This window comes from Hyla sarda, chromosome 10 (genome assembly GCF_029499605.1).
Source record: "Hyla sarda isolate aHylSar1 chromosome 10, aHylSar1.hap1, whole genome shotgun sequence".
Classification (NCBI taxonomy): domain Eukaryota; kingdom Metazoa; phylum Chordata; class Amphibia; order Anura; family Hylidae; genus Hyla; species Hyla sarda.
The window spans coordinates 52,532,277-52,546,302 of NC_079198.1; the positions used below are offsets into that span (position 1 = coordinate 52,532,277).

The window sequence follows — 14,026 nt, forward strand, 5'->3', positions numbered from 1 at the left end:
GAGTCTAGTGTGGTGGTGAGTGACGTAGTGGAGCAGACAATATATCAGCTGTGAGGTCGGACAGAGATATTTGCCCAGCGATGGGCAGTAAAGGCTCTGGCACATTAGGTTGCTCCCTAATGGGAGGGGGGGGAGGCTTTGTACCAGAGTCGGCTGCGGGAGCTCCGGTGGCTCTGAGCGTTGGCACTGCTGTTACTTTGGAGCAGCGGTGTCATCGTGGAGGAGCTTCCGGGCTAAGATACCTTCGCCTCCCAGAAAGACTGGACTCTATTTTGTATTGGTGCCACTTATCCGGTTCAGCGGCGCTCAGGAGCAGGAAACTCCAGTAGTGATGAGTTGGAGGGTACCAGTAAAAACAGGGCTTGAGCCGCTAATAAACAGGCTAGGCAGGCTTCCCGATCCTTGTATAAGGGACCAGTGACCTGTCTTGTGGCAGTGGCTCCAGCTCTGGTACCCAATGCTGATGGTACAATATCTTTACCAGAACACACCGGTCCAGCCAGTATGAATGAGAAGTTTAATGTTGGAGTGAATGAAGAAGTGGATGTGTTGGAAAATTCATCTGTTAATAAAAATCTGTCTGCGGCTTTGAATGGTGGCACATCAGCTAAAACAGGTAATAATGGTTTGAGCATGGATTATGTGGAGGAGGGTGGTGAAGGAACACAGATTAGTGGTGGGGATGTAGGGCCCGGTCCAGTTGCACCCCCAGCAGCAGCAGCCCCGGTACGCAGTTACGCAAATGGGGAGGGGGGCACCTTTCTCATCTTCTGGTTCTGGGGAGAGCAATTTGCAGCAGCGTCTCCTGGGGGCCTTAAGGAGAGGGAAGAGATCAATCAATGTAGAGGGTAGGGAGGTTGATCTATCCTTTTGTAAAGAGAGACATGGTCTTTCGGCCTTCCGAGAGGAAAGAGGGGGGGGGGGGATACTGTGTGGTCCCAGGTATGGAGGGTGGTGGAGGTCGGTATGGAGAGGTGGTGGAGGTCCCAAAAAAGAACAGGGATGAATATGGCATCTAGTCAGGGGCCTGAACATTTATGGGCAAGCTTAGGCGTTCATGAAACACTGTTACCCATATACCATCTACAACCTTCCTCGGAAGAGATTGTATCCAGATCTTATACCAGGGTCAGCCGAATCTCTGTCACAGATGTGGTGACCCCACACATTTTAGTGCCAGTTGCATTGTGCAGAAGTGCACTCTGTGTGGGGAACTAGGCCATCTCGCTGCATCTTGTGTGGAGATTAGGTGTCACCTGTGTGATGATTTAGGTCACCCATTCCGTCGCTGCCCTCTTTCCTTTGTCAATGTGGTTGTTGCCCCGGTGGAAGTAAGCCATGGGGTGGATTCTGCTGGGGGATGGCTGGTGGAGATGAAGGGATGCAGGGGCCAGGGACGAAAAGTAAGCAGAAGGCGCCTGCCCAACTGAGGCGTCTCAATAAGCGTCAAAGGGATAGGGAGATTCAGGAGTCACAGTAGCGACAGCAAACTAAGGTGTCTTCTGATCCTGTCCCTGCGGCCAGTCTTACTGCTGAGGCCCTGGGGGATAGTGAACTGGATGAGGAGATTGGGAGGATCCACAAAGAGGAGGATGCTGTCTCCTCGCTGTCCTCGCATGGTGAGTGCACGAATGAGGACAGTGGGAGATGGGCAGAAACAAAGCGGGGTACTCGGAGGAATAAGAAAAAGGGATCATCTCCCACCTGCCAGATGCCAAAGGAAGGTACAACTGACCTCCCTCTGATTGGGCTCTCCAACAGCTTCCAAGCCCTCCGTGACATTTCCTCTTCGGAAGAGGAGGCTGGGGGTGAGGTTCTGGATGTTGCTGTTGGGCCCACAGGAGACGCTGAGTCCTCTCTCCCGGGGGAACTTATGTCTTTGGTTCGGGGGGGGGGGGGCAGCTAGGACTGGTCAGGGGATGAGGAAAATGTAAATAAAGGGAAAATGGACACATCCAATTCACTAAAAAGGGGTAAACCATCATCTGATGAGGAGGGTAGTGGGGTGGATGGGAAGGGTGGTGGGAAAAAGAAAGCTGTCTAACTCAATCACCCTTGATGGCGGCACCCTCTCCGTTGACTCTGGCATCCATTAACGTTGCCAGCATTAAGTCAGATACGGCTTGATTTGTGGCCTAGGATTTTTTTGCCCATATTAATGCTGATATTTTATTTTTGCAGGAGACCAGGCTTTCAGACATGTCATCCATATATAAGGCTAAAAGAGAGTGGAGGAATGGGCCCTCCTACTGTTCTCTTGCGGCAGAGCCGTATATCAGAGTGGTGGTCCTTTTAGCTGCAGCTGTAGAATGCTGACGGGTTATCGAGTTAGAAATGGGGAGGTGCCTGATTATAGATGTCCTCATGAAGGGACAAGAACTAAGCCTTATTAACATCTACGGCCCACAATCTAAGTGGGACCGGAAGTGTCTCTTTATGAGGATCAAGCCCTATCTTTTTACAAGTCGGTAGGTGGTCTTTGGAGGGGACTTTCATGCTGTCACGAGGCCCCAAGAGAAGTGAGGTTCCAGAGACAAGCTGACTTATGATAGCGTCGTCCTTAATAGCATAGTGAGTGAGGCTCGCCTGGTGGATGTCCACATTCCGCACACCCCAGGCCATGCAGGATTTACCAATCATAGGGGAAGTTGTAGGTCCAGAATAGACAGGTTTTATTTAAAGGAGGAAGCCTTCTCTTCAGCAGTGTCTGTTGTTGAGGTGGAGTTCTCTGATCACTGTTTAATTTTGTTTTTTTCTGAATGTTACAGAGACCCCCCGGATGGGCAGAGGCTATTGGACGCTCAATTTGTCTCTCTTGAAAGAAGCGGCTATAAGACAGTATTTTGAGGACCACTTGTATTATGCAGAATGAAAAAATGCTGTGGAAGCCCCTCATTACATAAGTAATTTTTTAACAGACCAGCATATAGAGTTACATTTGCATTCAAATGTTTAGGCAGACACAGCTGTCCTGGTGGTGTACAGTTCATGAATATGCCAGGAAAATGAACACTGATGTGAACACTGAATGGGCCGAAAGGGTTTCTTCTGGTTTATGAACATTTGGTTCCTGCATCCCAACTGTATTGAAAAACACAGTTGACTATGCTTTTCAATGCAACTGTACAAGTAATAGACATACAGCTAAGTATATGTTTTCTTTTATTAAGGGCTAATAATGGTAGACATATGCAACCCAATAGGTAAACAATTGCACACATCTGGTTCTACCTTTGGAAGGACCAAGTGAAACATTAATTGAAAGTTGGGTGCTAATAAAAGTATTCCTCTGGACTGCAGATGTTGCTTAATAGTTGAAGTGTACTGTAATGACCACTCCTGCTGTATGTCACTCATCTGCTGTATGTCCTACTACTGCAGGCCGGTGTCCCGGCCGCAGACGCTCCCCTCCTGTAATGTGCCTGCCTGCGGTCCGGTGTTCCAGGCCCAGGTGCTCACCTCTGTCCCCTCTCATGCTGCGGCCCACATCACTGGGCCCTCTTACCCCTATTCACCTCTGCACGCTCCATTGCTCTCTGGTTGCCGGTGCACACGCACCGGCTCTCTAAGATTTAAAGGGCCATCACACCAGTAATTGGTAATTGCTGGGCGCTGACTCTATAAAGTGGACTGACTTCCCCTTGACCCCTGATGGATCTTTGTGTCTCCTAGAGAAAGCATTTTCCTGTGTGTTCTGACTATCCATGTACCGTACCTTCTTGCTATGTTCCTGACCTTGCTCCTGTGCCGCCAGCCTCTGACCACCTTGCTTCATCCCTACCCACGCTTCTATGCCGCCAGCCCTGACCTATTGCCTGTCCCGACTACGAACTTGACTTTTCCTTCTTGTGCCACGCTATACCTTGGCAGCCTGTGTGGACGAGTCGTATCAGGGGTAGCAATCTGGGTGCCGCCTGCTGCAACAAGTCCATCCCGCTTTGCGGGGGGCTCTGGTGAAAACCAGTGGCACCTTAGACTCTGCTCCCTGGTACAGCCCACGCCATCATTCACACAGGTCCAGCGGTTCCACTTCTCCATCATCAGCCGTAACAATAAGATCCGGCCATGGATCCCTCCAAGGTGCCTTTGCCTAGCGGAGAATCTTCCACCACATCATCCCTATGACTCCTGAGATGCAGGCCATGTCTGAAAAAATCAGAGAGAACCTACAGAAGGGTTTCATACAGAAGTCTTCCTCTCCAGCAGGAGCCTGTTTCTTTGTGGAAAAAAAAAGACAGATCTCTTTGTCCATGCATTGATTACCAGGGTCTCAATAAAATCACCATCAAGAATCGTAATCCTCTCCCACTTATCTCTGAGCTATTTGGCCGCCAAGATCTTCATCAAGTTGGACTTGCAAGGGGTGCATAATCTTATCAGAATTCGGGTAGGAGACTATTGGAAGACGGCTTTTAATACTCGAGATAGGCATTACGAATACCTTGTGATGCCGTTTGGTCTCTGTAATGCCCTTCCGTTTTTCAAGAATTTGTTAATGACATTTTCTGAGATCTCCTTTACACTTGCGTGGTGGTGTATCTGGACGACATTCTGATCTTCTCGCCCAACTTGTAAGCTCATCGCACTCATGTACGTCAGGTTCTGCGACACCTTTGCAGCAACTGCCTTCATGCCAAGCTCGAGAAATGCCTTTTTGAGAAATCGAGTTTGCCATTCCTCAGCTATATAGTCTCCAACCAAGGCCTACAGATGGACCCTGATAAGCTGTCTTCGGTTCATCACTGTCCGCAACCCTCTGGCCTACGGGCTATTCAACGCTTCCTTGGCTTTGCCAACTACTATCAGCAGTTCATTCTGCACTTCTCCACCCTGGTAGCTCCGATTGTGGCTCTTACCAAGAAAGATGCCAACCCCTAGTCCTGGCCATCTGCAGCGGAGGAGGCTTTTTATGGTTTGAAGTTGGCTTTTGCCTCCGCACCCGTACTAACGCGACCTGATCTTGACAAGCCGTTCTTCCTCGAAGTGGATGCCTCTTCAGTAGGTGCCGGAATAGTTTTGTCTCAGAAATCCTCTGAGGGCAAAACGCTTGTGGTTTCTTTTCTAAAACTTTTACTCCTGCTAAGAGGAATTACACCATCGGTGATCGGGAACTCTTGGCTATTAAGCTCGCCCTGGAAAAATGGCGTCACTTGTTAGAAGGAGCAGCTTTTCCCATCAATATCTATATAGACCATAAAAACCTTCTTTACTTACAGTCCACACAACGTCTGAACCCTCATCAGCCCAGGTGGTCACTTTTCTTTTCCCGGTTTAATTTATTCATTTTCCTCCAGCGTACAAAAACGTCAGAGCCGATGCACTCTCTAAAGCTTCCGATGTGGTGGACCAGGAGACTAAGCCTCGTCACATAATGCCTCTTGATCGATTGATTTCAGCAGCATTGGTTGATCTTCAGCAAGTTCCTCCGGAAAATACTTTTGTTCCCACTCGCCTTGGGGCTATGGTGCTGAACTGGGGATATTTTTCCTTATTGGCTGGCCATCCAGGAGTTCGAAAATCTACTTTGCTGGTCATCACCCGTCATTACTGGTGGCCGAAAATGGAGCGTGATGTTGCTGACTATATCCGCACCTGCGTAATTTGTGCCCGTGACAAGACGCCTCGTAGCAAACCGGCAGGCCTCTTACATCCTTTGCCTGTCCCTGAATGTCCATGGACCCACATTGCTGTGGATTTTATCACCGATTTGCCATCTTTCTCCAATTGCACGGTCCTCTGGGTGGTAGTTGATCGGTTCTCTAAGATGGCTCATTTTGTACAACTGCCTGGCCTACCTTCAGCTCCTCAGTTGGCTGAACAACTCTTCTGACATATTTTCCGCCTGCATGGTCTTCTGCTTCACATCGTCTCTGACATAGGGGTTCAGTTCGTTTCCAAGTTTTGACAGACCCTCTGCTCTCGTCTCAAAGTCAAATTGGATTTTTCATCTGCATACCATCCACAAACCAACGGCCAAGTAGAACAGGTGAACCAAGTTCATGGAGAATATATTTGCCATTTTGTTTCTGCTCGGCAGGACGACTGGGCCAATCTGTTACCCTGGGCTGAGTTCTCTTACAATCATCGTGACTCAGAGTCTACTGTACCTCTCCCTTCTTTACTGTCTACGGTCATCATTCTCGTCCTCCTCTTCCTATGCCCACCTCTTCTGATGTACCAGCAGTAGATGTTTTGGTCTGGGACTTTCAAACTATTTGGCAAGAAACCCGGCATTCTTTAGCCTCCGCCTCCTTTCGCATGAAGTCCCAGGTGACAAGAAGAGGAGATCTCCACCAGTCTATTCTCCCGGGGACAAGGTTTGGCTCTCTGCAAAGTTTGTTCGAATGAAGCAACCTAATTACAAATTGGGGCCGGGGTATTTGGGTCCTTTTAAAGTTCTAGGCTGCACTAATCCGGTTGCATACAAATTACATCTTCCTCCTTCTCTGCACATCCCAAACTCCTTCCACATATCCCTCCTCAAGCCATTGGTTCTTAACCGGTTCTCTCAGAAGAACATCTCTCCTACTCCTGTTTCCAGTTCTTCTGATGTGTTTTAAGTTCAAGAAATTCTCGCCACCAAGACTATCGGGGTAAACAGTTCTTTCTGGTGGACTGGAAGGGGTTTGGTCCTGAGGAGAGATCCTGATAACCTGAGGAAAACATCTAAGACCGGAATCTGGTTCTCAGGTTTCTGTGCCCTAGAAAGAGGGGGAGACATAAAGGGGGGGGTACTGTAACGAGCGCTCCTGCGGTCCGGCGTCCCGCCCACAAACGCTCGTCTGCTGTATGTCCTACTACTGTGGGCCTGTGGCCCGGCCACAGACGCTTCCCTCCCTTAATGTGCCTCCCTGTGGTACGGTGTCCCGGCCACAGGCGCTCACCTCTGTCCCCCTCTGGTGCTACGGTCCGCATCCCCTGTGTCTCTTAACCCTACTTATCTCTCCACTCTCCGTTGCCCTCTGGTTGCCGGCGTGTGTGCACCCGACCCCTAGTGCGCATGCGAGCGCATCGGCTCTCTAAGATTTAAAGGGCCAGCTCACCAGTAATTGGTAATTGCAGGGCGCTGACCCTATAAAGGGGACTGACTTCCCCTTGACCCCTACCGGATCTTTGTGTCTCCTAGAGCCTTAGAGAAAGCTATTTCCTGTGTGTTCTGACTATCCGTGTACCGTAACCTTCTTTCTACATTCCTGACCTTGCTCCTGTGCTGCCAGCCTCTGACCACCTTGCTTCGTCCCTGACCACGCTCCTTAGATGCCGCTCCCTGGTATGGCCCCACCATCATCCACACAGGTCCAGCTGATCAGCTTCTTCATCACCAGCCGTTACATGTACTTCAAGGGAATAAGTCAGTCCTATATCATAGTCAGAGCTTAAATATCAAGAAGATGATGAAAAATTATAGAATGCATGCCTCTTTCCTCACCTATTTTCTCTTGACTGACTGATGCACAAGGCTTGGTTTCCATCACTGTCAGTCAGGGCAGGGAAGGAAAGAGTGGGAAAAAAAGAAGCATCATGTTGCAGCTTAGCTCTGTCTTCGTGACACTTGAGCTCTGAGTATAATATAGAGTTGACAGATTCCATTTCAGGTTATAAAGGGCTTTCTATAAATGAATAAACAAGCAAAAATAAGAAATGTTTTTTTATTACAAAACAATTCTTTTTTTCTCCTTTATTCGACTACTTCTACTCCTGCGCCATTAAATTTACATTCAGAAGATAGAAAGAGAAGTTTTTCAGGCTGCACTCAGGTTACAGCTACTCAGAGAATTCAATTTGGAGGGGAGAGGAGAGTACAAGAAGTAAGCTGAAGCAGAGGCAAATTGATGCATAAACCCCTTGTAATAAGTATTTTATCACTCTACAATGGCAGATTTACATTGCACTGCTTCTTACAGCTGTATAATGTTCTCCATGCTGCTGCCGGCTGTATGTGTATGTAAGTATTATGAGAGCAGGGTCTCCTCTGTATGCTGTGTATGGTAGACATCATTGCAGATAGTCTCCTCCCAGAACTACAGGCATCTGTAACCTGATCAAACTTAGTTATTTCTAAGTTGCTTAGGAGTGCAGGAGTGTGATAAGTGGAGAAAGAGGCATTTCCCTAAAGATATATTACAACATTTATTTATTTTTTTATTTGCTTGTATGCAAAGTTGTTTCTGATTGAAGGTACACTTAAAAAAAATTGTGATTCAAAAAGCACATAAATACAAAGAGAACTCACCTTGTGTGCTTTGTCCTTGTTTTTACATTTCTTGCCTGTGTTTTATATTTCTTCACTTGTTCTAAGACAGTATTTCCCATTTGCAGTCCTCAAGTACCCCCAACAGGTCATTTTTTTAAGGATTTTCTCAGTCTTTCACAGGTGATATAATTATGGTCAGTGCATTAGGCTTAACCACAATTGTTACCTGTATGGAATACTTAATGGAGAACTTCAGCCTAAATTAACTTATCCACTATTCACAGGATAGGGGATAAGTAACTGATCGTGGGTGGTCTGACCATTTGGACCCCCCACGATCTCCAGTACGGGACCCAGCTCTCAGTGAGGAGCATGTGGGGTAGACAGCACTCACTCCATTCATTCCAATGGGATCTCCAAAGAGACCCGAATACAGCATTTCGGCATCATTGGTGCTCCCATAGAAATGAATGGAGCGTGTGCCATCTACGGGTAGAGGATACACGCTCCTCACTGAGTCCCGTTCTGGAGATCGCGTGCGGGTCCCAGCGTTCGGACCCTCTGTGACCAGCTACTTATACCCTATCCTGTGGATAGAGAATGACTTAATTTAGGCTGGAGTTCTCCTTAAAGGGCTACACTTTAGAAACACTGTTCTAAGATATGATCTAAATAAACTGTGACTGGAATTTTTGCTGATTTATTAGAAATGTTATACAACACTATTAATATTAATAATGTACAAAACATTTAATGCAACAGTCAATATAATGTATAGAAAAAGAACGTCCACTAATGTCCTGCTAATGATTGGATGAGAAGGATTTTATTATGTGGATTCCATTCTATAAATACACATAATACAATAAACACATTTTACAACATTAGAATAACATTTAAGTAAATCTTATATACAAAAGAATGTATTTGTTTTATTTGAACAGAAATATTTGACTGAACCATTTACACTGAACTCAAGTTCCCATAGACAGTTAATAATTCATATCTGATGCAGAGATCTGTTTCAGCTGACTGACATGACGCATTCAAGGTTAACATAAGCTGAGCCGTATAGAAGGTCAAGCTGAGGCTTGGATATATTCATAGCATTGTGTGGTGTCCTGGATTACAACAGAGAGAATTATTAGCCTTATCCCTAACTACTAAACAAAGTGATTGTTTTTGTTTTATGGAAATAGAAACAGAACAAAACACTTTTGTCTAAAATTTACATGGTATTCAACAGAAAATATTGTGCCTCATTACAATTAGCCAACATGCCCAATAGCACCACAAAAGTCCCACAGAAATCCCCAGACTTAAGCTTAGCTTTTATTGCCCTATGTAAAATACAACATTTTTCTTTTGTGCTCTCTTTTTATTTTTATTATTTAGTATTTTACATCGGGCAATACAAGCTACTGGGACATCTTACAGCACTGACATTTAACAGGTTGTAAAGAGAATGGATCATCGTTACATAATATTTAAATCAGGTATTATTCTAAAAATATATATTTTTTCCTGGTGTTTTTATATGACTACCCATGTAAAAAAAAAAAAATCTAATATTTCAGTTCTCCCGCTAGGCACTGAAGCACACATAAAAGGCCAACATTTTTGTTTTCATGCAGTGTATTTGTGAGCTGTGCTTTGTAAACTGGGATACAGTCAATAAAGTTATGTTATAATCATTATTGTGTAATAAAACATAACTATTGCTATAACATGCTATTGTACTGTTATCAGCCTAGGTAAAGCAGGATAGTAACACAACATGTTAACATAAGCATAAGTTTGTTCTTAGTTCCCCTTGCACTGTCTAGTCACTTGTTAAGAGGGCATCTTTTTCTGTGGAAGTGTATTAGGGTGTTCTTACATGGGCAGTTACTGCCCAACACAAGCGCAGATCAAATAGACTGGCACTCATATTACAAACCTATTACATGGCTTAGTTATCAGGTGGGGAGGGTTACAGAGATGATCATTCAATTATTCATGTGGCCCTTTGCACAGGCTGTTGTGAGGGGGATGAATAAGAGTTTTTTTAGCAGGTGATTGGCTAAATTTTTTTGGCTACTAATCACTCTAAGTATTAAAGGGGTATTCCGCCCCTAGACATCTTATCCCCCATCCAAAGGACCCCGTGATCTCGGCAGCAGCACCCCAGACATCCGGTACATGGAGCAAACTTGTGACGGCCGTCCCCTCCAATAGACTTGTATTGAGGGGCGTGGCCATGATGTCACGAGCGGGGAGTGACCGTGACATCACAAGCCTCCGGCGCTGCACCCAACACTCTAAACGAACGCCGAGTGCAGCAGTGAGATCAGACATCCTTTGGATAGGGGATAGGATGCCTAGGTGCGGAGTACCCCTTAATCTGTTGACCCTTTCTGAGCATTAACCCCTTAAGGACCAAGGACGCACCGGTACGTCCTTTGTCCTGCTCTCCTGATATAACGCGGGGTTACACAGTAACCCCGCGTCATATCACGGCAGGCCCGGCGTCATAGTGAAGCCGGGACCCGCCTCTAATAGCGCGCAGCGCCGATCGCAGCGCCGCGCGCTATTAACCCTTTAGCCGCGCGCTCAGAGCTGAGCCGCGCTGCTAAAAGTGAAAGTTGCCGGCTAGCTCAGTCGGGCTGTTCGGGATAGCCACGGCTAATCGCGGCATCCCGAACAGCTGACAGGACAGCGGGAGGGCCCCTACCTGCCTCCTCGCTGTCCGATCGCCGAATGACTGCTCAGTGCCTGAGATCCAGGCCTGAGCAGTCATGCGGCAGAATCGTTGATCACTGGTTTCTTATGAGAAACCATTGATCAATGATGAAGATCAGTGTGTGCAGTGTTATAGGTCCCTATGGGACCTATAACACTGCAAAAAAAAAGTGTAAAAAAAAAAGTGAATAAAGATCATTTAACTCCTCCCCCATTAAAAGTTTGAATTGAACTTTTCCAATAAAAAAAAAAAAAACACAGTGTAAATAAAATTAAAAATAAACATATATGGTATCACCGCATGCAGAAATGTCCAAATTATAAAAATATATCATTAATTAAACCGCTTGGTCAATGGCGTGCGCGCAAAAAAATTCCAAAGTCCAAAATAGTGCATTTTTGGTCACTTTTCATATCATTTAAAAATGAATAAAAAGCGATCAATAAGTCCTATCAATGCAAAAATGGTACCGTTAAAAACTTCAGATCACGGCGCAAAAAATGAGCCCTCATACCGCCCCATACACGGAAAAATTAAAAAGTTATAGGGGTCAGAAGATGACAATTTTAAACGTAATAATTTTCCTGCATGTAGTTATGATTTTTTCCAGAAGTCCGACAAAATCAAACCTATATAAGTAGGGTATCATTTTAATTGTATGGACCTACAGAATAAAGATAAGGTGTCATTTTTACCGAAAAATTTACTACGTAGAAACGGAAGCCCCCAAAAGTTACAAAACAGCGTTTTTTTTTCAATTTTGTCGCACAATGATTTTTTTTCCGTTTCACCGTAGATTTTTGGGCAAAATGACTGATATCATTACAAAGTAGAATTGGTGGCGCAAAAAATAAGCCATCATATGGATTTTTAGGTGCAAAATTGATAGAGTTACGATTTTTTAAAGGCAAGGAGCAAAAAATGAAAATGCAAAAACGGAAAACCCCCCTGTCCTTAAGGGGTTAATTCCCAATCGTCAAAGCTACCATAAAGCAGACAATGTAGGAGGAAGTTGTGTGTCACAAGTCCATGGCAATTCTACATGTACAAAATGTCCATATAATACATGCAGATTTTGTAATAAATTTGTCTGTGGCGTAAAATATGGTATATTATTGAATCTAGTAGATCCGTAGTTAGTTTTGCATCTTAAAATCATTTTGCTTTTCAAAACTTAATGAAGGTGATTTGGCAGCAAGCGCTAGGACTTCTAGAAACTCAAATCAATCGGACAGTCACAAACATTTCTGTAACAAATCTGTTGTGTATGAATATACCTATATACAGCAGCTACAAGGCATATAGAAAAGAGCTACACCATAAAAAATACATGAATTATTTCTGTTTAAAAGACTTAAATGGAACTAAAATGAAATGCATGATATACTGCTTTTAATTTTGTAGAATCTCACTGTTTATATTGTGTTTTTTGCTCTAGACACCAGCTTAGCTTGGGAGATCTGGATGTTATGAGAATGGAAACAGATATATTCTGTTTATATTCTGAAATGTGTTGCTAATGTTTGCTTTGTTAATAGTCTGCCTTGAAAGATATTAACTTTGCAAGTACGAATGCGCATATATAAAGCTTTATGCATCCAGTGATGTAAAATGCATTTATTGCAGCCATAATTAATCAAACTTCCGTATCTACAAACCTTTCATCATATGCAAAATTTCTTCTGCTGATTTTCATAGAATAATTCTGCTAAATCCTCATTTATCTTTGCCTTTCTTTTTTTCCTATAGTAGCGCCATATACAACTAAATAAGATAGATATAATGCCTAGGGCCAGAATTGAGTGCCCAATAATTGATAGGATTATATCACGCGTTTGGCTTGCATATGATAATCCTGTTGTTGATATGCCAATTATCAGGGTGACCATTCCTAAACCCAGCAGGCAGCTGTGGCAGGAGTTTTCCATCCCTCCAGTTGTAGTGCTGATCAAATATGGATCCATAGTGCTCTTATCAGGCTGTTCATTCTCATTGGTTCTGAACTCTACTTTGTTTTCTTCGAGCTCAACAGAGATTTCTTCAGGTAAAGTGGTTATCACCATTGTGCCACCTGTGAAAAAAATAGATTTATTTAAAAAAAAAAATAGAATCAAAATGACACTTAACATTTTTAAAATAAAGGCATACTTATAAGCAGAGATCATATTTATTATTTCCTTTTTAACTTCTATATATTATAGGGGTACTCTGCCCCCAGACATCTTATATCTTATCCAAAAGATGGGACCCCTGCAATCTCTGTGCAGCACCTGGCATTCGTTAAGAAGGGGCACGATGTCACGAGGGGTGTGGGCGTGACTTCATGCCATGCCCCCTCAATGCAAATATATGGCAGGGGGTGTGGTGACCTTCACGCCCCCTCCCATAGACTTTTATTGAGGGGCTGTGGTGTGACATCACGAGGGGCATGGCAATCACGAGGGGCCCCCACCGCCCGCTCCAGGCATTCAGAACAAAATGTCCGGAATGCTGGGGCAGCGGCGTACCCCTTAAATGAAAAGATGCAGTGCCTTACTTGGGTATTCACCCCTTTGGACTTTGTGCTTTTACCATTTGATCAACACAACAGGCACAGTACTTTGAAAGTGCAAAATACCTTGTGACACAAACAACAATTATAACAAAAAGCTTACAACTGTTGGATACATAAGTATTCACCCCAGTCAGTACTTGACAGAACCACCTTTTGCTTCAAGTACAACTACAGGTCTTGTGCTTTGCACATCTAGAGATGGATATGTTTGTCTATTCTTCTTGGCAGAAAAGTTGAAGCTCAGTCAAAGTTGCCATAGATTCTTAATTGAATTCAGTTCTGGGCTGGACTGGGTCATTGTAGAATACTAACATGCTTTGATCTAAACCATTCCATTTGAGCTCCGGCTGTATGTTTAGGGTCATTATCCTCCCAATAGATAAACCTCCATCCCAGTCTTGAGTGTTTTGCAGATTGCATCATATTTTCTTCAAGGTTTGCTCTGTATCTGGCTCCATCCATCAATTCTGACCAGTTACCCGGTACCAGCTGAAGAGAGTCATCCTAACAGCATGTAATACCTCCACATGTTTCAAAGGCAGTTTTAGGTTTCCAC

At 44.6% G+C, this 14,026-nt stretch overlaps 1 protein-coding gene and 1 long non-coding RNA gene across 4 annotated transcripts in view; one reads left to right on the forward strand and one right to left on the reverse strand.

The window, feature by feature from the left end:
* Positions 1–14,026, forward strand: part of LOC130293418 (visinin-like) — a 306,760-nt gene that overhangs the window by 143,324 nt on the left and 149,410 nt on the right. The gene's annotated exons all lie outside the window — the stretch shown is intronic.
* LOC130293419 (uncharacterized) overlaps positions 9,024–14,026 on the reverse strand; it is a 43,682-nt gene continuing 38,679 nt past the window's right edge. Inside the window, exons 3-4 of the long non-coding RNA XR_008848201.1 lie at positions 12,575–12,987; positions 9,024–9,315 (exon numbers count right to left, since the gene is read on the reverse strand). This is a non-coding gene — a long non-coding RNA (uncharacterized LOC130293419). The remainder of the gene's footprint in view (positions 9,316–12,574; positions 12,988–14,026) is intronic.